This window comes from Acipenser ruthenus, unplaced genomic scaffold (assembly GCF_902713425.1).
Source record: "Acipenser ruthenus unplaced genomic scaffold, fAciRut3.2 maternal haplotype, whole genome shotgun sequence".
NCBI lineage: Eukaryota > Metazoa > Chordata > Actinopteri > Acipenseriformes > Acipenseridae > Acipenser > Acipenser ruthenus.
In genome coordinates, this window is record NW_026708483.1 from 22,880 (window position 1) to 45,988 (window position 23,109).

Below are 23,109 nucleotides of genomic sequence, written 5' to 3' on the forward strand. Positions count from 1 at the left end.
GTCCTCCAACGGCAACACAGCTCAGTAGTACAGCTGAGATCCATTACAACACTGCTGCAGATTCAAACTAAAAGAGGGTAATATACAAAATGGATGCCTTTGAGAACTTAACACTTTCAATGCCAACGTGTGGCTACTACTTTGTGAACATACAATTTCGCAAGAATCTAATGGCACTTTTAATGCTGCTATATACACACACAGACACACGGACACACGGGCCCGCACACGTGGAGCCCAGAGCTGCTTAAATGTTAACGTTTGTGACAAATTAGAGATCTGGAAATCCCTCCCCCAACCTGTCATTGCATGAATGATATTAACTTAATACTATGAAAGAGATAAACCAAGACTGTCGTTCGCTTACGGCCATACCACCTTGAGAACGCCCGATCTCGTCTGATCTCGGAAGCTAAGCAAGGTCGGGCCTGGTTAGTACTTGGATGGGAGACCGCCTGGGAATACCAGGTGCTGTAAGCTTTTCTTTCTGCAGCTTGACAGGGGGCGCTATTTCCCTTGTTATTTATGTTACTAACCTGGAAGCTGTAAGTCTAAACATCGTTTTCTTTTTTTTGTTTTTTTATTGTCCCATTCCACACACGAACAAGTATTGTATCAGCCTTTACTGGTTTTGAAAACTGAGTTAGGACAGAAAGGGTTATCGTATTATATTCTAAGCCGAAACTACCAGTAGCGGTCCGATACAAACAAATGTGAACAGGGTTAAGACAAAAGTACTGACGAGTTTTGCTAGTTATGGTTAGTTTAATTAATTAAAAAAAGAAATAAAAGTTGATGAAGTACTTTTTATTATAGTAACAGAACGAGACATGTTTTAAAGCCACAAACTGCGTGTTTAGATTATTGTGCCAAACAAGAGAACAAAACGAGCATATCAACCAAGAACGGATTTAGTGACCCGTTCATTCGTTCGAGTTTATTTATATTATGTGTGACCTTAACAAATGTTTGACCAATGTTTTGCTTGCTTTCTTTTTGAAAGTCGTACATTTGTTACATTTTTTTTTATTTCGTTTACGCAGACGTGTATACAGACCCGTCGCTTCTTTTGCGGAACATCTCACATGCTGCTGCACGAATGACGTCGTCCTGTGTAAATCCTGGCATCTTGTCCTCCAATGATAAAGGCGCATGCAAATATATACCGAGAGGCATTACGGGAATGCAATTTATAAATACTTATACTGAAAACTGAAGGAACCCATTACACCCAACAGACTGGAAAGTGCGATATGATAACAATGAAAATGTTATATTAGGAAAAGAGTGTTTCTTTAAATTGCAGATGTAGGCACCGTTTCTTTGAAAAATGTCTCTTGTGGACGGGTGACGACTCGCAATGTGTACAACTCATACTTACCTGGCAGGGGAGATACCATGATCATGAAGGTGGTTCACCCAGGGCGAGGCTCGGCCATTGCACTCCGGCTGTGCTGACCCCTGCGAATTCCCCAAATGCGGGAATCTCGACTGCATAATTTCTGGTAGTGGGGGACTGCGTTCGCGCTCTCCCCTGAAACTATGGTCAAAGACAGAAACAAACACGAACCCGTCGGAGGAAGGAACTCACTCATTAGTTGTTCAACAACTCTCCGGCAGGCGGCTTCGTCACACAGGGAGTCAGGTTTTCTTTAAAAGGAGCTCAATGTTTTTAGCTTTCTGACTGTCAAATAAATAGCTACGTGGTTCCTGCACATCTATTTCCATGTTTCGTTATTTTTTATTGACAAGACTAAAAGTAAAGACTCAGCAGTGTCTGTATCAAAGTTTTTATTTTTATTTTAAATAATTGGAAATCATTTTCGAGCTTATCAGTTTTATTTATTTAGTTGATGTTTTTTATTCAGATAAACTGTGCATCACAACTGCTGCTGCTGCTGCTGCTGCTGCAGAGTCACTTACAATAGGACCTGGGTTTTACATCTCATTTGAAGGAAGGAGCACAAGGAGGTTAAGGGACTTGCTCAGGGACAGGGTCACACACAATGAGCCAGTGGCTGAGCTGGGATTGAACCAGGAACCTCCCGGTAACAAGAGCTTTTCTTTAACCACCTGACCACTAAGCCCCTTAAATCATATCTTGGCAGACAAACACTTTAATTAGACAACATAAAACCACATACAAGCAGATTTACAAGCAGGGCTGCAATCGCGTTCGCGCTCTCCCCTGATGTTATAGTCAAAGTTAAAAACACAGGTATTGAAAGCAATTAGCGATTATCTATATATCTCCAGCAGGTGGCTCTGTCAGACTGGGAATGAGATTTTGTTTTTTCTTTCGGAGTGTATAATGTTCTAGAAAGTACCAAAGTGTTTTATGTACATGTATTGTGAAGTGTTTCATCTTGAGAAGACAAAGTAACGAGTCAGCGGCACGTGTATCAAAGTTACAAAGTTGCTAATATTAAAGAAGACGAGGTTCAGCGGTACAGTTGTTTTTTTAAAACATAGTGTTTCAGTTCTGTACAGACGTTCTATGTCGTTATCCGTTATTGATTCAGCTTTATTTAGATGATTGCCTTTACCTTGTTTTAATTTCCCGTTCCTCTGAGATACGAATCTACCAGCTTTACATCTTTTTTTTTTTTTTTTTTAACGTATTCTCATTTTGTTGATCATTAATGCACATTTCTGTACTGTGGGTGTTGTCGAGCGATTGAAAACGAGACATTTTGTGTTTGAATTGAAAGTGATGGTCTCGAGGAGTCGAACAGGTCACAATAAGCCTTCATCCATGTATCATGTAACCACATGTATGCTGTCTCTAACTGGAGGAGAGGGACCCTTGCCGTACTGCTCAGCCTAAAGAACCACACGAGTTGTTTGAAAGGGGGATTTATTTTGTAGAATAAACATCAAATTGGTTTCAGGGCATACAGTCCTCCAACGGCAACACAGCTCAGTAGTACAGCTGAGATCCATTACAACACTGCTGCAGATTCAAACTAAAAGAGGGTAATATACAAAATGGATGCCTTTGAGAACTTAACACTTTCAATGCCAACGTGTGGCTACTACTTTGTGAACATACAATTTCGCAAGAATCTAATGGCACTTTTAATGCTGCTATATACACACACAGACACACGGACACACGGGCCCGCACACGTGGAGCCCAGAGCTGCTTAAATGTTAACGTTTGTGACAAATTAGAGATCTGGAAATCCCTCCCCCAACCTGTCATTGCATGAATGATATTAACTTAATACTATGAAAGAGATAAACCAAGACTGTCGTTCGCTTACGGCCATACCACCTTGAGAACGCCCGATCTCGTCTGATCTCGGAAGCTAAGCAAGGTCGGGCCTGGTTAGTACTTGGATGGGAGACCGCCTGGGAATACCAGGTGCTGTAAGCTTTTCTTTCTGCAGCTTGACAGGGGGCGCTATTTCCCTTGTTATTTATGTTACTAACCTGGAAGCTGTAAGTCTAAACATCGTTTTCTTTTTTTTGTTTTTTTATTGTCCCATTCCACACACGAACAAGTATTGTATCAGCCTTTACTGGTTTTGAAAACTGAGTTAGGACAGAAAGGGTTATCGTATTATATTCTAAGCCGAAACTACCAGTAGCGGTCCGATACAAACAAATGTGAACAGGGTTAAGACAAAAGTACTGACGAGTTTTGCTAGTTATGGTTAGTTTAATTAATTAAAAAAAGAAATAAAAGTTGATGAAGTACTTTTTATTATAGTAACAGAACGAGACATGTTTTAAAGCCACAAACTGCGTGTTTAGATTATTGTGCCAAACAAGAGAACAAAACGAGCATATCAACCAAGAACGGATTTAGTGACCCGTTCATTCGTTCGAGTTTATTTATATTATGTGTGACCTTAACAAATGTTTGACCAATGTTTTGCTTGCTTTCTTTTTGAAAGTCGTACATTTGTTACATTTTTTTTTATTTCGTTTACGCAGACGTGTATACAGACCCGTCGCTTCTTTTGCGGAACATCTCACATGCTGCTGCACGAATGACGTCGTCCTGTGTAAATCCTGGCATCTTGTCCTCCAATGATAAAGGCGCATGCAAATATATACCGAGAGGCATTACGGGAATGCAATTTATAAATACTTATACTGAAAACTGAAGGAACCCATTACACCCAACAGACTGGAAAGTGCGATATGATAACAATGAAAATGTTATATTAGGAAAAGAGTGTTTCTTTAAATTGCAGATGTAGGCACCGTTTCTTTGAAAAATGTCTCTTGTGGACGGGTGACGACTCGCAATGTGTACAACTCATACTTACCTGGCAGGGGAGATACCATGATCATGAAGGTGGTTCACCCAGGGCGAGGCTCGGCCATTGCACTCCGGCTGTGCTGACCCCTGCGAATTCCCCAAATGCGGGAATCTCGACTGCATAATTTCTGGTAGTGGGGGACTGCGTTCGCGCTCTCCCCTGAAACTATGGTCAAAGACAGAAACAAACACGAACCCGTCGGAGGAAGGAACTCACTCACTAGTTGTTCAACAACTCTCCGGCAGGCGGCTTCGTCACACAGGGAGTCAGGTTTTCTTTAAAAGGAGCTCAATGTTTTTAGCTTTCTGACTGTCAAATAAATAGCTACGTGGTTCCTGCACATCTATTTCCATGTTTCGTTATTTTTTATTGACAAGACTAAAAGTAAAGACTCAGCAGTGTCTGTATCAAAGTTTTTATTTTTATTTTAAATAATTGGAAATCATTTTCGAGCTTATCAGTTTTATTTATTTAGTTGATGTTTTTTATTCAGATAAACTGTGCATCACAACTGCTGCTGCTGCTGCTGCTGCTGCAGAGTCACTTACAATAGGACCTGGGTTTTACATCTCATTTGAAGGAAGGAGCACAAGGAGGTTAAGGGACTTGCTCAGGGACAGGGTCACACACAATGAGCCAGTGGCTGAGCTGGGATTGAACCAGGAACCTCCCGGTAACAAGAGCTTTTCTTTAACCACCTGACCACTAAGCCCCTTAAATCATATCTTGGCAGACAAACACTTTAATTAGACAACATAAAACCACATACAAGCAGATTTACAAGCAGGGCTGCAATCGCGTTCGCGCTCTCCCCTGATGTTATAGTCAAAGTTAAAAACACAGGTATTGAAAGCAATTAGCGATTATCTATATATCTCCAGCAGGTGGCTCTGTCAGACTGGGAATGAGATTTTGTTTTTTCTTTCGGAGCGTATAATGTTCTAGAAAGTACCAAAGTGTTTTATGTACATGTATTGTGAAGTGTTTCATCTTGAGAAGACAAAGTAACGAGTCAGCGGCACGTGTATCAAAGTTACAAAGTTGCTAATATTAAAGAAGACGAGGTTCAGCGGTACAGTTGTTTTTTTAAAACATAGTGTTTCAGTTCTGTACAGACGTTCTATGTCGTTATCCGTTATTGATTCAGCTTTATTTAGATGATTGCCTTTACCTTGTTTTAATTTCCCGTTCCTCTGAGATACGAATCTACCAGCTTTACATCTTTTTTTTTTTTTTTTTTTTAACGTATTCTCATTTTGTTGATCATTAATGCACATTTCTGTACTGTGGGTGTTGTCGAGCGATTGAAAACGAGACATTTTGTGTTTGAATTGAAAGTGATGGTCTCGAGGAGTCGAACAGGTCACAATAAGCCTTCATCCATGTATCATGTAACCACATGTATGCTGTCTCTAACTGGAGGAGAGGGACCCTTGCCGTACTGCTCAGCCTAAAGAACCACACGAGTTGTTTGAAAGGGGGATTTATTTTGTAGAATAAACATCAAATTGGTTTCAGGGCATACAGTCCTCCAACGGCAACACAGCTCAGTAGTACAGCTGAGATCCATTACAACACTGCTGCAGATTCAAACTAAAAGAGGGTAATATACAAAATGGATGCCTTTGAGAACTTAACACTTTCAATGCCAACGTGTGGCTACTACTTTGTGAACATACAATTTCGCAAGAATCTAATGGCACTTTTAATGCTGCTATATACACACACAGACACACGGACACACGGGCCCGCACACGTGGAGCCCAGAGCTGCTTAAATGTTAACGTTTGTGACAAATTAGAGATCTGGAAATCCCTCCCCCAACCTGTCATTGCATGAATGATATTAACTTAATACTATGAAAGAGATAAACCAAGACTGTCGTTCGCTTACGGCCATACCACCTTGAGAACGCCCGATCTCGTCTGATCTCGGAAGCTAAGCAAGGTCGGGCCTGGTTAGTACTTGGATGGGAGACCGCCTGGGAATACCAGGTGCTGTAAGCTTTTCTTTCTGCAGCTTGACAGGGGGCGCTATTTCCCTTGTTATTTATGTTACTAACCTGGAAGCTGTAAGTCTAAACATCGTTTTCTTTTTTTTTGTTTTTTTATTGTCCCATTCCACACACGAACAAGTATTGTATCAGCCTTTACTGGTTTTGAAAACTGAGTTAGGACAGAAAGGGTTATCGTATTATATTCTAAGCCGAAACTACCAGTAGCGGTCCGATACAAACAAATGTGAACAGGGTTAAGACAAAAGTACTGACGAGTTTTGCTAGTTATGGTTAGTTTAATTAATTAAAAAAAGAAATAAAAGTTGATGAAGTACTTTTTATTATAGTAACAGAACGAGACATGTTTTAAAGCCACAAACTGCGTGTTTAGATTATTGTGCCAAACAAGAGAACAAAACGAGCATATCAACCAAGAACGGATTTAGTGACCCGTTCATTCGTTCGAGTTTATTTATATTATGTGTGACCTTAACAAATGTTTGACCAATGTTTTGCTTGCTTTCTTTTTGAAAGTCGTACATTTGTTACATTTTTTTTTATTTCGTTTACGCAGACGTGTATACAGACCCGTCGCTTCTTTTGCGGAACATCTCACATGCTGCTGCACGAATGACGTCGTCCTGTGTAAATCCTGGCATCTTGTCCTCCAATGATAAAGGCGCATGCAAATATATACCGAGGGGCATTACGGGAATGCAATTTATAAATACTTATACTGAAAACTGAAGGAACCCATTACACCCAACAGACTGGAAAGTGCGATATGATAACAATGAAAATGTTATATTAGGAAAAGAGTGTTTCTTTAAATTGCAGCTGTAGGCACCGTTTCTTTGAAAAATGTCTCTTGTGGACGGGTGACGACTCGCAATGTGTACAACTCATACTTACCTGGCAGGGTAGATACCATGATCATGAAGGTGGTTCACCCAGGGAGAGGCTCGGCCATTGCACTCCGGCTGTGCTGACCCCTGCGAATTCCCCAAATGCGGGAATCTCGACTGCATAATTTCTGGTAGTGGGGGACTGCGTTCGCGCTCTCCCCTGAAACTATGGTCAAAGACAGAAACAAACACGAACCCGTCGGAGGAAGGAACTCACTCACTAGTTGTTCAACAACTCTCCGGCAGGCGGCTTCGTCACACAGGGAGTCAGGTTTTCTTTAAAAGGAGCTCAATGTTTTTAGCTTTCTGACTGTCAAATAAATAGCTACGTGGTTCCTGCACATCTATTTCCATGTTTCGTTATTTTTTATTGACAAGACTAAAAGTAAAGACTCAGCAGTGTCTGTATCAAAGTTTTTATTTTTATTTTAAATAATTGGAAATCATTTTCGAGCTTATCAGTTTTATTTATTTAGTTGATGTTTTTTATTCAGATAAACTGTGCATCACAACTGCTGCTGCTGCTGCTGCTGCTGCAGAGTCACTTACAATAGGACCTGGGTTTTACATCTCATTTGAAGGAAGGAGCACAAGGAGGTTAAGGGACTTGCTCAGGGACAGGGTCACACACAATGAGCCAGTGGCTGAGCTGGGATTGAACCAGGAACCTCCCGGTAACAAGAGCTTTTCTTTAACCACCTGACCACTAAGCCCCTTAAATCATATCTTGGCAGACAAACACTTTAATTAGACAACATAAAACCACATACAAGCAGATTTACAAGCAGGGCTGCAATCGCGTTCGCGCTCTCCCCTGATGTTATAGTCAAAGTTAAAAACACAGGTATTGAAAGCAATTAGCGATTATCTATATATCTCCAGCAGGTGGCTCTGTCAGACTGGGAATGAGATTTTGTTTTTTCTTTCGGAGCGTATAATGTTCTAGAAAGTACCAAAGTGTTTTATGTACATGTATTGTGAAGTGTTTCATCTTGAGAAGACAAAGTAACGAGTCAGCGGCACGTGTATCAAAGTTACAAAGTTGCTAATATTAAAGAAGACGAGGTTCAGCGGTACAGTTGTTTTTTTAAAACATAGTGTTTCAGTTCTGTACAGACGTTCTATGTCGTTATCCGTTATTGATTCAGCTTTATTTAGATGATTGCCTTTACCTTGTTTTAATTTCCCGTTCCTCTGAGATACGAATCTACCAGCTTTACATCTTTTTTTTTTTTTTTTTTAACGTATTCTCATTTTGTTGATCATTAATGCACATTTCTGTACTGTGGGTGTTGTCGAGCGATTGAAAACGAGACATTTTGTGTTTGAATTGAAAGTGATGGTCTCGAGGAGTCGAACAGGTCACAATAAGCCTTCATCCATGTATCATGTAACCACATGTATGCTGTCTCTAACTGGAGGAGAGGGACCCTTGCCGTACTGCTCAGCCTAAAGAACCACACGAGTTGTTTGAAAGGGGGATTTATTTTGTAGAATAAACATCAAATTGGTTTCAGGGCATACAGTCCTCCAACGGCAACACAGCTCAGTAGTACAGCTGAGATCCATTACAACACTGCTGCAGATTCAAACTAAAAGAGGGTAATATACAAAATGGATGCCTTTGAGAACTTAACACTTTCAATGCCAACGTGTGGCTACTACTTTGTGAACATACAATTTCGCAAGAATCTAATGGCACTTTTAATGCTGCTATATACACACACAGACACACGGACACACGGGCCCGCACACGTGGAGCCCAGAGCTGCTTAAATGTTAACGTTTGTGACAAATTAGAGATCTGGAAATCCCTCCCCCAACCTGTCATTGCATGAATGATATTAACTTAATACTATGAAAGAGATAAACCAAGACTGTCGTTCGCTTACGGCCATACCACCTTGAGAACGCCCGATCTCGTCTGATCTCGGAAGCTAAGCAAGGTCGGGCCTGGTTAGTACTTGGATGGGAGACCGCCTGGGAATACCAGGTGCTGTAAGCTTTTCTTTCTGCAGCTTGACAGGGGGCGCTATTTCCCTTGTTATTTATGTTACTAACCTGGAAGCTGTAAGTCTAAACATCGTTTTCTTTTTTTTGTTTTTTTATTGTCCCATTCCACACACGAACAAGTATTGTATCAGCCTTTACTGGTTTTGAAAACTGAGTTAGGACAGAAAGGGTTATCGTATTATATTCTAAGCCGAAACTACCAGTAGCGGTCCGATACAAACAAATGTGAACAGGGTTAAGACAAAAGTACTGACGAGTTTTGCTAGTTATGGTTAGTTTAATTAATTAAAAAAAGAAATAAAAGTTGATGAAGTACTTTTTATTATAGTAACAGAACGAGACATGTTTTAAAGCCACAAACTGCGTGTTTAGATTATTGTGCCAAACAAGAGAACAAAACGAGCATATCAACCAAGAACGGATTTAGTGACCCGTTCATTCGTTCGAGTTTATTTATATTATGTGTGACCTTAACAAATGTTTGACCAATGTTTTGCTTGCTTTCTTTTTGAAAGTCGTACATTTGTTACATTTTTTTTTATTTCGTTTACGCAGACGTGTATACAGACCCGTCGCTTCTTTTGCGGAACATCTCACATGCTGCTGCACGAATGACGTCGTCCTGTGTAAATCCTGGCATCTTGTCCTCCAATGATAAAGGCGCATGCAAATATATACCGAGAGGCATTACGGGAATGCAATTTATAAATACTTATACTGAAAACTGAAGGAACCCATTACACCCAACAGACTGGAAAGTGCGATATGATAACAATGAAAATGTTATATTAGGAAAAGAGTGTTTCTTTAAATTGCAGATGTAGGCACCGTTTCTTTGAAAAATGTCTCTTGTGGACGGGTGACGACTCGCAATGTGTACAACTCATACTTACCTGGCAGGGGAGATACCATGATCATGAAGGTGGTTCACCCAGGGCGAGGCTCGGCCATTGCACTCCGGCTGTGCTGACCCCTGCGAATTCCCCAAATGCGGGAATCTCGACTGCATAATTTCTGGTAGTGGGGGACTGCGTTCGCGCTCTCCCCTGAAACTATGGTCAAAGACAGAAACAAACACGAACCCGTCGGAGGAAGGAACTCACTCACTAGTTGTTCAACAACTCTCCGGCAGGCGGCTTCGTCACACAGGGAGTCAGGTTTTCTTTAAAAGGAGCTCAATGTTTTTAGCTTTCTGACTGTCAAATAAATAGCTACGTGGTTCCTGCACATCTATTTCCATGTTTCGTTATTTTTTATTGACAAGACTAAAAGTAAAGACTCAGCAGTGTCTGTATCAAAGTTTTTATTTTTATTTTAAATAATTGGAAATCATTTTCGAGCTTATCAGTTTTATTTATTTAGTTGATGTTTTTTATTCAGATAAACTGTGCATCACAACTGCTGCTGCTGCTGCTGCTGCTGCAGAGTCACTTACAATAGGACCTGGGTTTTACATCTCATTTGAAGGAAGGAGCACAAGGAGGTTAAGGGACTTGCTCAGGGACAGGGTCACACACAATGAGCCAGTGGCTGAGCTGGGATTGAACCAGGAACCTCCCGGTAACAAGAGCTTTTCTTTAACCACCTGACCACTAAGCCCCTTAAATCATATCTTGGCAGACAAACACTTTAATTAGACAACATAAAACCACATACAAGCAGATTTACAAGCAGGGCTGCAATCGCGTTCGCGCTCTCCCCTGATGTTATAGTCAAAGTTAAAAACACAGGTATTGAAAGCAATTAGCGATTATCTATATATCTCCAGCAGGTGGCTCTGTCAGACTGGGAATGAGATTTTGTTTTTTCTTTCGGAGCGTATAATGTTCTAGAAAGTACCAAAGTGTTTTATGTACATGTATTGTGAAGTGTTTCATCTTGAGAAGACAAAGTAACGAGTCAGCGGCACGTGTATCAAAGTTACAAAGTTGCTAATATTAAAGAAGACGAGGTTCAGCGGTACAGTTGTTTTTTTAAAACATAGTGTTTCAGTTCTGTACAGACGTTCTATGTCGTTATCCGTTATTGATTCAGCTTTATTTAGATGATTGCCTTTACCTTGTTTTAATTTCCCGTTCCTCTGAGATACGAATCTACCAGCTTTACATCTTTTTTTTTTTTTTTTTTTTAACGTATTCTCATTTTGTTGATCATTAATGCACATTTCTGTACTGTGGGTGTTGTCGAGCGATTGAAAACGAGACATTTTGTGTTTGAATTGAAAGTGATGGTCTCGAGGAGTCGAACAGGTCACAATAAGCCTTCATCCATGTATCATGTAACCACATGTATGCTGTCTCTAACTGGAGGAGAGGGACCCTTGCCGTACTGCTCAGCCTAAAGAACCACACGAGTTGTTTGAAAGGGGGATTTATTTTGTAGAATAAACATCAAATTGGTTTCAGGGCATACAGTCCTCCAACGGCAACACAGCTCAGTAGTACAGCTGAGATCCATTACAACACTGCTGCAGATTCAAACTAAAAGAGGGTAATATACAAAATGGATGCCTTTGAGAACTTAACACTTTCAATGCCAACGTGTGGCTACTACTTTGTGAACATACAATTTCGCAAGAATCTAATGGCACTTTTAATGCTGCTATATACACACACAGACACACGGACACACGGGCCCGCACACGTGGAGCCCAGAGCTGCTTAAATGTTAACGTTTGTGACAAATTAGAGATCTGGAAATCCCTCCCCCAACCTGTCATTGCATGAATGATATTAACTTAATACTATGAAAGAGATAAACCAAGACTGTCGTTCGCTTACGGCCATACCACCTTGAGAACGCCCGATCTCGTCTGATCTCGGAAGCTAAGCAAGGTCGGGCCTGGTTAGTACTTGGATGGGAGACCGCCTGGGAATACCAGGTGCTGTAAGCTTTTCTTTCTGCAGCTTGACAGGGGGCGCTATTTCCCTTGTTATTTATGTTACTAACCTGGAAGCTGTAAGTCTAAACATCGTTTTCTTTTTTTTGTTTTTTTATTGTCCCATTCCACACACGAACAAGTATTGTATCAGCCTTTACTGGTTTTGAAAACTGAGTTAGGACAGAAAGGGTTATCGTATTATATTCTAAGCCGAAACTACCAGTAGCGGTCCGATACAAACAAATGTGAACAGGGTTAAGACAAAAGTACTGACGAGTTTTGCTAGTTATGGTTAGTTTAATTAATTAAAAAAAGAAATAAAAGTTGATGAAGTACTTTTTATTATAGTAACAGAACGAGACATGTTTTAAAGCCACAAACTGCGTGTTTAGATTATTGTGCCAAACAAGAGAACAAAACGAGCATATCAATCAAGAACGGATTTAGTGACCCGTTCATTCGTTCGAGTTTATTTATATTATGTGTGACCTTAACAAATGTTTGACCAATGTTTTGCTTGCTTTCTTTTTGAAAGTCGTACATTTGTTACATTTTTTTTTATTTCGTTTACGCAGACGTGTATACAGACCCGTCGCTTCTTTTGCGGAACATCTCACATGCTGCTGCACGAATGACGTCGTCCTGTGTAAATCCTGGCATCTTGTCCTCCAATGATAAAGGCGCATGCAAATATATACCGAGAGGCATTACGGGAATGCAATTTATAAATACTTATACTGAAAACTGAAGGAACCCATTACACCCAACAGACTGGAAAGTGCGATATGATAACAATGAAAATGTTATATTAGGAAAAGAGTGTTTCTTTAAATTGCAGATGTAGGCACCGTTTCTTTGAAAAATGTCTCTTGTGGACGGGTGACGACTCGCAATGTGTACAACTCATACTTACCTGGCAGGGGAGATACCATGATCATGAAGGTGGTTCACCCAGGGCGAGGCTCGGCCATTGCACTCCGGCTGTGCTGACCCCTGCGAATTCCCCAAATGCGGGAATCTCGACTGCATAATTTCTGGTAGTGGGGGACTGCGTTCGCGCTCTCCCCTGAAACTATGGTCAAAGACAGAAACAAACACGAACCCGTCGGAGGAAGGAACTCACTCACTAGTTGTTCAACAACTCTCCGGCAGGCGGCTTCGTCACACAGGGAGTCAGGTTTTCTTTAAAAGGAGCTCAATGTTTTTAGCTTTCTGACTGTCAAATAAATAGCTACGTGGTTCCTGCACATCTATTTCCATGTTTCGTTATTTTTTATTGACAAGACTAAAAGTAAAGACTCAGCAGTGTCTGTATCAAAGTTTTTATTTTTATTTTAAATAATTGGAAATCATTTTCGAGCTTATCAGTTTTATTTATTTAGTTGATGTTTTTTATTCAGATAAACTGTGCATCACAACTGCTGCTGCTGCTGCTGCTGCTGCAGAGTCACTTACAATAGGACCTGGGTTTTACATCTCATTTGAAGGAAGGAGCACAAGGAGGTTAAGGGACTTGCTCAGGGACAGGGTCACACACAATGAGCCAGTGGCTGAGCTGGGATTGAACCAGGAACCTCCCGGTAACAAGAGCTTTTCTTTAACCACCTGACCACTAAGCCCCTTAAATCATATCTTGGCAGACAAACACTTTAATTAGACAACATAAAACCACATACAAGCAGATTTACAAGCAGGGCTGCAATCGCGTTCGCGCTCTCCCCTGATGTTATAGTCAAAGTTAAAAACACAGGTATTGAAAGCAATTAGCGATTATCTATATATCTCCAGCAGGTGGCTCTGTCAGACTGGGAATGAGATTTTGTTTTTTCTTTCGGAGCGTATAATGTTCTAGAAAGTACCAAAGTGTTTTATGTACATGTATTGTGAAGTGTTTCATCTTGAGAAGACAAAGTAACGAGTCAGCGGCACGTGTATCAAAGTTACAAAGTTGCTAATATTAAAGAAGACGAGGTTCAGCGGTACAGTTGTTTTTTTAAAACATAGTGTTTCAGTTCTGTACAGACGTTCTATGTCGTTATCCGTTATTGATTCAGCTTTATTTAGATGATTGCCTTTACCTTGTTTTAATTTCCCGTTCCTCTGAGATACGAATCTACCAGCTTTACATCTTTTTTTTTTTTTTTTTTTTAACGTATTCTCATTTTGTTGATCATTAATGCACATTTCTGTACTGTGGGTGTTGTCGAGCGATTGAAAACGAGACATTTTGTGTTTGAATTGAAAGTGATGGTCTCGAGGAGTCGAACAGGTCACAATAAGCCTTCATCCATGTATCATGTAACCACATGTATGCTGTCTCTAACTGGAGGAGAGGGACCCTTGCCGTACTGCTCAGCCTAAAGAACCACACGAGTTGTTTGAAAGGGGGATTTATTTTGTAGAATAAACATCAAATTGGTTTCAGGGCATACAGTCCTCCAACGGCAACACAGCTCAGTAGTACAGCTGAGATCCATTACAACACTGCTGCAGATTCAAACTAAAAGAGGGTAATATACAAAATGGATGCCTTTGAGAACTTAACACTTTCAATGCCAACGTGTGGCTACTACTTTGTGAACATACAATTTCGCAAGAATCTAATGGCACTTTTAATGCTGCTATATACACACACAGACACACGGACACACGGGCCCGCACACGTGGAGCCCAGAGCTGCTTAAATGTTAACGTTTGTGACAAATTAGAGATCTGGAAATCCCTCCCCCAACCTGTCATTGCATGAATGATATTAACTTAATACTATGAAAGAGATAAACCAAGACTGTCGTTCGCTTACGGCCATACCACCTTGAGAACGCCCGATCTCGTCTGATCTCGGAAGCTAAGCAAGGTCGGGCCTGGTTAGTACTTGGATGGGAGACCGCCTGGGAATACCAGGTGCTGTAAGCTTTTCTTTCTGCAGCTTGACAGGGGGCGCTATTTCCCTTGTTATTTATGTTACTAACCTGGAAGCTGTAAGTCTAAACATCGTTTTCTTTTTTTTGTTTTTTTATTGTCCCATTCCACACACGAACAAGTATTGTATCAGCCTTTACTGGTTTTGAAAACTGAGTTAGGACAGAAAGGGTTATCGTATTATATTCTAAGCCGAAACTACCAGTAGCGGTCCGATACAAACAAATGTGAACAGGGTTAAGACAAAAGTACTGACGAGTTTTGCTAGTTATGGTTAGTTTAATTAATTAAAAAAAGAAATAAAAGTTGATGAAGTACTTTTTATTATAGTAACAGAACGAGACATGTTTTAAAGCCACAAACTGCGTGTTTAGATTATTGTGCCAAACAAGAGAACAAAACGAGCATATCAACCAAGAACGGATTTAGTGACCCGTTCATTCGTTCGAGTTTATTTATATTATGTGTGACCTTAACAAATGTTTGACCAATGTTTTGCTTGCTTTCTTTTTGAAAGTCGTACATTTGTTACATTTTTTTTTATTTCGTTTACGCAGACGTGTATACAGACCCGTCGCTTCTTTTGCGGAACATCTCACATGCTGCTGCACGAATGACGTCGTCCTGTGTAAATCCTGGCATCTTGTCCTCCAATGATAAAGGCGCATGCAAATATATACCGAGAGGCATTACGGGAATGCAATTTATAAATACTTATACTGAAAACTGAAGGAACCCATTACACCCAACAGACTGGAAAGTGCGATATGATAACAATGAAAATGTTATATTAGGAAAAGAGTGTTTCTTTAAATTGCAGATGTAGGCACCGTTTCTTTGAAAAATGTCTCTTGTGGACGGGTGACGACTCGCAATGTGTACAACTCATACTTACCTGGCAGGGGAGATACCATGATCATGAAGGTGGTTCACCCAGGGCGAGGCTCGGCCATTGCACTCCGGCTGTGCTGACCCCTGCGAATTCCCCAAATGCGGGAATCTCGACTGCATAATTTCTGGTAGTGGGGGACTGCGTTCGCGCTCTCCCCTGAAACTATGGTCAAAGACAGAAACAAACACGAACCCGTCGGAGGAAGGAACTCACTCACTAGTTGTTCAACAACTCTCCGGCAGGCGGCTTCGTCACACAGGGAGTCAGGTTTTCTTTAAAAGGAGCTCAATGTTTTTAGCTTTCTGACTGTCAAATAAATAGCTACGTGGTTCCTGCACATCTATTTCCATGTTTCGTTATTTTTTATTGACAAGACTAAAAGTAAAGACTCAGCAGTGTCTGTATCAAAGTTTTTATTTTTATTTTAAATAATTGGAAATCATTTTCGAGCTTATCAGTTTTATTTATTTAGTTGATGTTTTTTATTCAGATAAACTGTGCATCACAACTGCTGCTGCTGCTGCTGCTGCTGCAGAGTCACTTACAATAGGACCTGGGTTTTACATCTCATTTGAAGGAAGGAGCACAAGGAGGTTAAGGGACTTGCTCAGGGACAGGGTCACACACAATGAGCCAGTGGCTGAGCTGGGATTGAACCAGGAACCTCCCGGTAACAAGAGCTTTTCTTTAACCACCTGACCACTAAGCCCCTTAAATCATATCTTGGCAGACAAACACTTTAATTAGACAACATAAAACCACATACAAGCAGATTTACAAGCAGGGCTGCAATCGCGTTCGCGCTCTCCCCTGATGTTATAGTCAAAGTTAAAAACACAGGTATTGAAAGCAATTAGCGATTATCTATATATCTCCAGCAGGTGGCTCTGTCAGACTGGGAATGAGATTTTGTTTTTTCTTTCGGAGCGTATAATGTTCTAGAAAGTACCAAAGTGTTTTATGTACATGTATTGTGAAGTGTTTCATCTTGAGAAGACAAAGTAACGAGTCAGCGGCACGTGTATCAAAGTTACAAAGTTGCTAATATTAAAGAAGACGAGGTTCAGCGGTACAGTTGTTTTTTTAAAACATAGTGTTTCAGTTCTGTACAGACGTTCTATGTCGTTATCCGTTATTGATTCAGCTTTATTTAGATGATTGCCTTTACCTTGTTTTAATTTCCCGTTCCTCTGAGATACGAATCTACCAGCTTTACATCTTTTTTTTTTTTTTTTTTTTAACGTATTCTCATTTTGTTGATCATTAATGCACATTTCTGTACTGTGGGTGTTGTCGAGCGATTGAAAACGAGACATTTTGTGTTTGAATTGAAAGTGATGGTCTCGAGGAGTCGAACAGGTCACAATAAGCCTTCATCCATGTATCATGTAACCACATGTATGCTGTCTCTAACTGGAGGAGAGGGACCCTTGCCGTACTGCTCAGCCTAAAGAACCACACGAGTTGTTTGAAAGGGGGATTTATTTTGTAGAATAAACATCAAATTGGTTTCAGGGCATACAGTCCTCCAACGGCAACACAGCTCAGTAGTACAGCTGAGATCCATTACAACACTGCTGCAGATTCAAACTAAAAGAGGGTAATATACAAAATGGATGCCTTTGAGAACTTAACACTTTCAATGCCAACGTGTGGCTACTACTTTGTGAACATACAATTTCGCAAGAATCTAATGGCACTTTTAATGCTGCTATATACACACACAGACACACGGACACACGGGCCCGCACACGTGGAGCCCAGAGCTGCTTAAATGTTAACGTTTGTGACAAATTAGAGATCTGGAAATCCCTCCCCCAACCTGTCATTGCATGAATGATATTAACTTAATACTATGAAAGAGATAAACCAAGACTGTCGTTCGCTTACGGCCATACCACCTTGAGAACGCCCGATCTCGTCTGATCTCGGAAGCTAAGCAAGGTCGGGCCTGGTTAGTACTTGGATGGGAGACCGCCTGGGAATACCAGGTGCTGTAAGCTTTTCTTTCTGCAGCTTGACAGGGGGCGCTATTTCCCTTGTTATTTATGTTACTAACCTGGAAGCTGTAAGTCTAAACATCGTTTTCTTTTTTTTTGTTTTTTTATTGTCCCATTCCACACACGAACAAGTATTGTATCAGCCTTTACTGGTTTTGAAAACTGAGTTAGGACAGAAAGGGTTATCGTATTATATTCTAAGCCGAAACTACCAGTAGCGGTCCGATACAAACAAATGTGAACAGGGTTAAGACAAAAGTACTGACGAGTTTTGCTAGTTATGGTTAGTTTAATTAATTAAAAAAAGAAATAAAAGTTGATGAAGTACTTTTTATTATAGTAACAGAACGAGACATGTTTTAAAGCCACAAACTGCGTGTTTAGATTATTGTGCCAAACAAGAGAACAAAACGAGCATATCAACCAAGAACGGATTTAGTGACCCGTTCATTCGTTCGAGTTTATTTATATTATGTGTGACCTTAACAAATGTTTGACCAATGTTTTGCTTGCTTTCTTTTTGAAAGTCGTACATTTGTTACATTTTTTTTTATTTCGTTTACGCAGACGTGTATACAGACCCGTCGCTTCTTTTGCGGAACATCTCACATGCTGCTGCACGAATGACGTCGTCCTGTGTAAATCCTGGCATCTTGTCCTCCAATGATAAAGGCGCATGCAAATATATACCGAGGGGCATTACGGGAATGCAATTTATAAATACTTATACTGAAAACTGAAGGAACCCATTACACCCAACAGACTGGAAAGTGCGATATGATAACAATGAAAATGTTATATTAGGAAAAGAGTGTTTCTTTAAATTGCAGCTGTAGGCACCGTTTCTTTGAAAAATGTCTCTTGTGGACGGGTGACGACTCGCAATGTGTACAACTCATACTTACCTGGCAGGGTAGATACCATGATCATGAAGGTGGTTCACCCAGGGAGAGGCTCGGCCATTGCACTCCGGCTGTGCTGACCCCTGCGAATTCCCCAAATGCGGGAATCTCGACTGCATAATTTCTGGTAGTGGGGGACTGCGTTCGCGCTCTCCCCTGAAACTATGGTCAAAGACAGAAACAAACACGAACCCGTCGGAGGAAGGAACTCACTCACTAGTTGTTCAACAACTCTCCGGCAGGCGGCTTCGTCACACAGGGAGTCAGGTTTTCTTTAAAAGGAGCTCAATGTTTTTAGCTTTCTGACTGTCAAATAAATAGCTACGTGGTTCCTGCACATCTATTTCCATGTTTCGTTATTTTTTATTGACAAGACTAAAAGTAAAGACTCAGCAGTGTCTGTATCAAAGTTTTTATTTTTATTTTAAATAATTGGAAATCATTTTCGAGCTTATCAGTTTTATTTATTTAGTTGATGTTTTTTATTCAGATAAACTGTGCATCACAACTGCTGCTGCTGCTGCTGCTGCAGAGTCACTTACAATAGGACCTGGGTTTTACATCTCATTTGAAGGAAGGAGCACAAGGAGGTTAAGGGACTTGCTCAGGGACAGGGTCACACACAATGAGCCAGTGGCTGAGCTGGGATTGAACCAGGAACCTCCCGGTAACAAGAGCTTTTCTTTAACCACCTGACCACTAAGCCCCTTAAATCATATCTTGGCAGACAAACACTTTAATTAGACAACATAAAACCACATACAAGCAGATTTACAAGCAGGGCTGCAATCGCGTTCGCGCTCTCCCCTGATGTTATAGTCAAAGTTAAAAACACAGGTATTGAAAGCAATTAGCGATTATCTATATATCTCCAGCAGGTGGCTCTGTCAGACTGGGAATGAGATTTTGTTTTTTCTTTCGGAGCGTATAATGTTCTAGAAAGTACCAAAGTGTTTTATGTACATGTATTGTGAAGTGTTTCATCTTGAGAAGACAAAGTAACGAGTCAGCGGCACGTGTATCAAAGTTACAAAGTTGCTAATATTAAAGAAGACGAGGTTCAGCGGTACAGTTGTTTTTTTAAAACATAGTGTTTCAGTTCTGTACAGACGTTCTATGTCGTTATCCGTTATTGATTCAGCTTTATTTAGATGATTGCCTTTACCTTGTTCATACAGCTTTACATCTTTTTTTTTTTTTTTTTTAACGTATTCTCATTTTGTTGATCATTAATGCACATTTCTGTACTGTGGGTGTTGTCGAGCGATTGAAAACGAGACATTTTGTGTTTGAATTGAAAGTGATGGTCTCGAGGAGTCGAACAGGTCACAATAAGCCTTCATCCATGTATCATGTAACCACATGTATGCTGTCTCTAACTGGAGGAGAGGGACCCTTGCCGTACTGCTCAGCCTAAAGAACCACACGAGTTGTTTGAAAGGGGGATTTATTTTGTAGAATAAACATCAAATTGGTTTCAGGGCATACAGTCCTCCAACGGCAACACAGCTCAGTAGTACAGCTGAGATCCATTACAACACTGCTGCAGATTCAAACTAAAAGAGGGTAATATACAAAATGGATGCCTTTGAGAACTTAACACTTTCAATGCCAACGTGTGGCTACTACTTTGTGAACATACAATTTCGCAAGAATCTAATGGCACTTTTAATGCTGCTATATACACACACAGACACACGGACACACGGGCCCGCACACGTGGAGCCCAGAGCTGCTTAAATGTTAACGTTTGTGACAAATTAGAGATCTGGAAATCCCTCCCCCAACCTGTCATTGCATGAATGATATTAACTTAATACTATGAAAGAGATAAACCAAGACTGTCGTTCGCTTACGGCCATACCACCTTGAGAACGCCCGATCTCGTCTGATCTCGGAAGCTAAGCAAGGTCGGGCCTGGTTAGTACTTGGATGGGAGACCGCCTGGGAATACCAGGTGCTGTAAGCTTTTCTTTCTGCAGCTTGACAGGGGGCGCTATTTCCCTTGTTATTTATGTTACTAACCTGGAAGCTGTAAGTCTAAACATCGTTTTCTTTTTTTTGTTTTTTTATTGTCCCATTCCACACACGAACAAGTATTGTATCAGCCTTTACTGGTTTTGAAAACTGAGTTAGGACAGAAAGGGTTATCGTATTATATTCTAAGCCGAAACTACCAGTAGCGGTCCGATACAAACAAATGTGAACAGGGTTAAGACAAAAGTACTGACGAGTTTTGCTAGTTATGGTTAGTTTAATTAATTAAAAAAAGAAATAAAAGTTGATGAAGTACTTTTTATTATAGTAACAGAACGAGACATGTTTTAAAGCCACAAACTGCGTGTTTAGATTATTGTGCCAAACAAGAGAACAAAACGAGCATATCAACCAAGAACGGATTTAGTGACCCGTTCATTCGTTCGAGTTTATTTATATTATGTGTGACCTTAACAAATGTTTGACCAATGTTTTGCTTGCTTTCTTTTTGAAAGTCGTACATTTGTTACATTTTTTTTTATTTCGTTTACGCAGACGTGTATACAGACCCGTCGCTTCTTTTGCGGAACATCTCACATGCTGCTGCACGAATGACGTCGTCCTGTGTAAATCCTGGCATCTTGTCCTCCAATGATAAAGGCGCATGCAAATATATACCGAGAGGCATTACGGGAATGCAATTTATAAATACTTATACTGAAAACTGAAGGAACCCATTACACCCAACAGACTGGAAAGTGCGATATGATAACAATGAAAATGTTATATTAGGAAAAGAGTGTTTCTTTAAATTGCAGATGTAGGCACCGTTTCTTTGAAAAATGTCTCTTGTGGACGGGTGACGACTCGCAATGTGTACAACTCATACTTACCTGGCAGGGGAGATACCATGATCATGAAGGTGGTTCACCCAGGGCGAGGCTCGGCCATTGCACTCCGGCTGTGCTGACCCCTGCGAATTCCCCAAATGCGGGAATCTCGACTGCATAATTTCTGGTAGTGGGGGACTGCGTTCGCGCTCTCCCCTGAAACTATGGTCAAAGACAGAAACAAACACGAACCCGTCGGAGGAAGGAACTCACTCACTAGTTGTTCAACAACTCTCCGGCAGGCGGCTTCGTCACACAGGGAGTCAGGTTTTCTTTAAAAGGAGCTCAATGTTTTTAGCTTTCTGACTGTCAAATAAATAGCTACGTGGTTCCTGCACATCTATTTCCATGTTTCGTTATTTTTTATTGACAAGACTAAAAGTAAAGACTCAGCAGTGTCTGTATCAAAGTTTTTATTTTTATTTTAAATAATTGGAAATCATTTTCGAGCTTATCAGTTTTATTTATTTAGTTGATGTTTTTTATTCAGATAAACTGTGCATCACAACTGCTGCTGCTGCTGCTGCTGCTGCAGAGTCACTTACAATAGGACCTGGGTTTTACATCTCATTTGAAGGAAGGAGCACAAGGAGGTTAAGGGACTTGCTCAGGGACAGGGTCACACACAATGAGCCAGTGGCTGAGCTGGGATTGAACCAGGAACCTCCCGGTAACAAGAGCTTTTCTTTAACCACCTGACCACTAAGCCCCTTAAATCATATCTTGGCAGACAAACACTTTAATTAGACAACATAAAACCACATACAAGCAGATTTACAAGCAGGGCTGCAATCGCGTTCGCGCTCTCCCCTGATGTTATAGTCAAAGTTAAAAACACAGGTATTGAAAGCAATTAGCGATTATCTATATATCTCCAGCAGGTGGCTCTGTCAGACTGGGAATGAGATTTTGTTTTTTCTTTCGGAGCGTATAATGTTCTAGAAAGTACCAAAGTGTTTTATGTACATGTATTGTGAAGTGTTTCATCTTGAGAAGACAAAGTAACGAGTCAGCGGCACGTGTATCAAAGTTACAAAGTTGCTAATATTAAAGAAGACGAGGTTCAGCGGTACAGTTGTTTTTTTAAAACATAGTGTTTCAGTTCTGTACAGACGTTCTATGTCGTTATCCGTTATTGATTCAGCTTTATTTAGATGATTGCCTTTACCTTGTTTTAATTTCCCGTTCCTCTGAGATACGAATCTACCAGCTTTACATCTTTTTTTTTTTTTTTTTTAACGTATTCTCATTTTGTTGATCATTAATGCACATTTCTGTACTGTGGGTGTTGTCGAGCGATTGAAAACGAGACATTTTGTGTTTGAATTGAAAGTGATGGTCTCGAGGAGTCGAACAGGTCACAATAAGCCTTCATCCATGTATCATGTAACCACATGTATGCTGTCTCTAACTGGAGGAGAGGGACCCTTGCCGTACTGCTCAGCCTAAAGAACCACACG

The 23,109-nt window shown here is 40.6% G+C and overlaps 16 non-coding genes across 16 annotated transcripts; all 16 read left to right on the forward strand.

Moving 5' to 3' along the window:
- The first annotated feature begins 361 nt into the window (after window positions 1-361).
- LOC131733495 (5S ribosomal RNA) lies at window positions 362-480 on the forward strand. Its single transcript, XR_009326313.1, has one exon. It is a non-coding gene; the product is annotated as a 5S ribosomal RNA (ribosomal RNA).
- Window positions 481-1,373: 893 nt separating this feature from the next.
- Window positions 1,374-1,537, forward strand: LOC131733518 (U1 spliceosomal RNA). The gene has a single exon (XR_009326334.1). It is a non-coding gene; the product is annotated as a U1 spliceosomal RNA (small nuclear RNA).
- A 1,723-nt stretch (window positions 1,538-3,260) lies between these two features.
- On the forward strand, window positions 3,261-3,379 carry LOC131733497 (5S ribosomal RNA). The gene has a single exon (XR_009326314.1). It is a non-coding gene; the product is annotated as a 5S ribosomal RNA (ribosomal RNA).
- An 893-nt stretch (window positions 3,380-4,272) lies between these two features.
- LOC131733519 (U1 spliceosomal RNA) lies at window positions 4,273-4,436 on the forward strand. The gene has a single exon (XR_009326335.1). It is a non-coding gene; the product is annotated as a U1 spliceosomal RNA (small nuclear RNA).
- Window positions 4,437-6,161: 1,725 nt separating this feature from the next.
- On the forward strand, window positions 6,162-6,280 carry LOC131733498 (5S ribosomal RNA). Its single transcript, XR_009326315.1, has one exon. It is a non-coding gene; the product is annotated as a 5S ribosomal RNA (ribosomal RNA).
- Window positions 6,281-7,174: 894 nt separating this feature from the next.
- LOC131733526 (U1 spliceosomal RNA) lies at window positions 7,175-7,338 on the forward strand. Its single transcript, XR_009326342.1, has one exon. It is a non-coding gene; the product is annotated as a U1 spliceosomal RNA (small nuclear RNA).
- Window positions 7,339-9,061: 1,723 nt separating this feature from the next.
- Window positions 9,062-9,180, forward strand: LOC131733499 (5S ribosomal RNA). The gene has a single exon (XR_009326316.1). It is a non-coding gene; the product is annotated as a 5S ribosomal RNA (ribosomal RNA).
- Window positions 9,181-10,073: 893 nt separating this feature from the next.
- LOC131733520 (U1 spliceosomal RNA) lies at window positions 10,074-10,237 on the forward strand. The gene has a single exon (XR_009326336.1). It is a non-coding gene; the product is annotated as a U1 spliceosomal RNA (small nuclear RNA).
- A 1,725-nt stretch (window positions 10,238-11,962) lies between these two features.
- Window positions 11,963-12,081, forward strand: LOC131733500 (5S ribosomal RNA). The gene has a single exon (XR_009326317.1). It is a non-coding gene; the product is annotated as a 5S ribosomal RNA (ribosomal RNA).
- Window positions 12,082-12,974: 893 nt separating this feature from the next.
- On the forward strand, window positions 12,975-13,138 carry LOC131733521 (U1 spliceosomal RNA). The gene has a single exon (XR_009326337.1). It is a non-coding gene; the product is annotated as a U1 spliceosomal RNA (small nuclear RNA).
- A 1,725-nt stretch (window positions 13,139-14,863) lies between these two features.
- Window positions 14,864-14,982, forward strand: LOC131733501 (5S ribosomal RNA). The gene has a single exon (XR_009326318.1). It is a non-coding gene; the product is annotated as a 5S ribosomal RNA (ribosomal RNA).
- Window positions 14,983-15,875: 893 nt separating this feature from the next.
- Window positions 15,876-16,039, forward strand: LOC131733522 (U1 spliceosomal RNA). The gene has a single exon (XR_009326338.1). It is a non-coding gene; the product is annotated as a U1 spliceosomal RNA (small nuclear RNA).
- A 1,725-nt stretch (window positions 16,040-17,764) lies between these two features.
- Window positions 17,765-17,883, forward strand: LOC131733502 (5S ribosomal RNA). Its single transcript, XR_009326319.1, has one exon. It is a non-coding gene; the product is annotated as a 5S ribosomal RNA (ribosomal RNA).
- Window positions 17,884-18,777: 894 nt separating this feature from the next.
- On the forward strand, window positions 18,778-18,941 carry LOC131733528 (U1 spliceosomal RNA). Its single transcript, XR_009326344.1, has one exon. It is a non-coding gene; the product is annotated as a U1 spliceosomal RNA (small nuclear RNA).
- A 1,691-nt stretch (window positions 18,942-20,632) lies between these two features.
- LOC131733503 (5S ribosomal RNA) lies at window positions 20,633-20,751 on the forward strand. The gene has a single exon (XR_009326320.1). It is a non-coding gene; the product is annotated as a 5S ribosomal RNA (ribosomal RNA).
- An 893-nt stretch (window positions 20,752-21,644) lies between these two features.
- On the forward strand, window positions 21,645-21,808 carry LOC131733523 (U1 spliceosomal RNA). Its single transcript, XR_009326339.1, has one exon. It is a non-coding gene; the product is annotated as a U1 spliceosomal RNA (small nuclear RNA).
- Window positions 21,809-23,109: the final 1,301 nt, after the last annotated feature.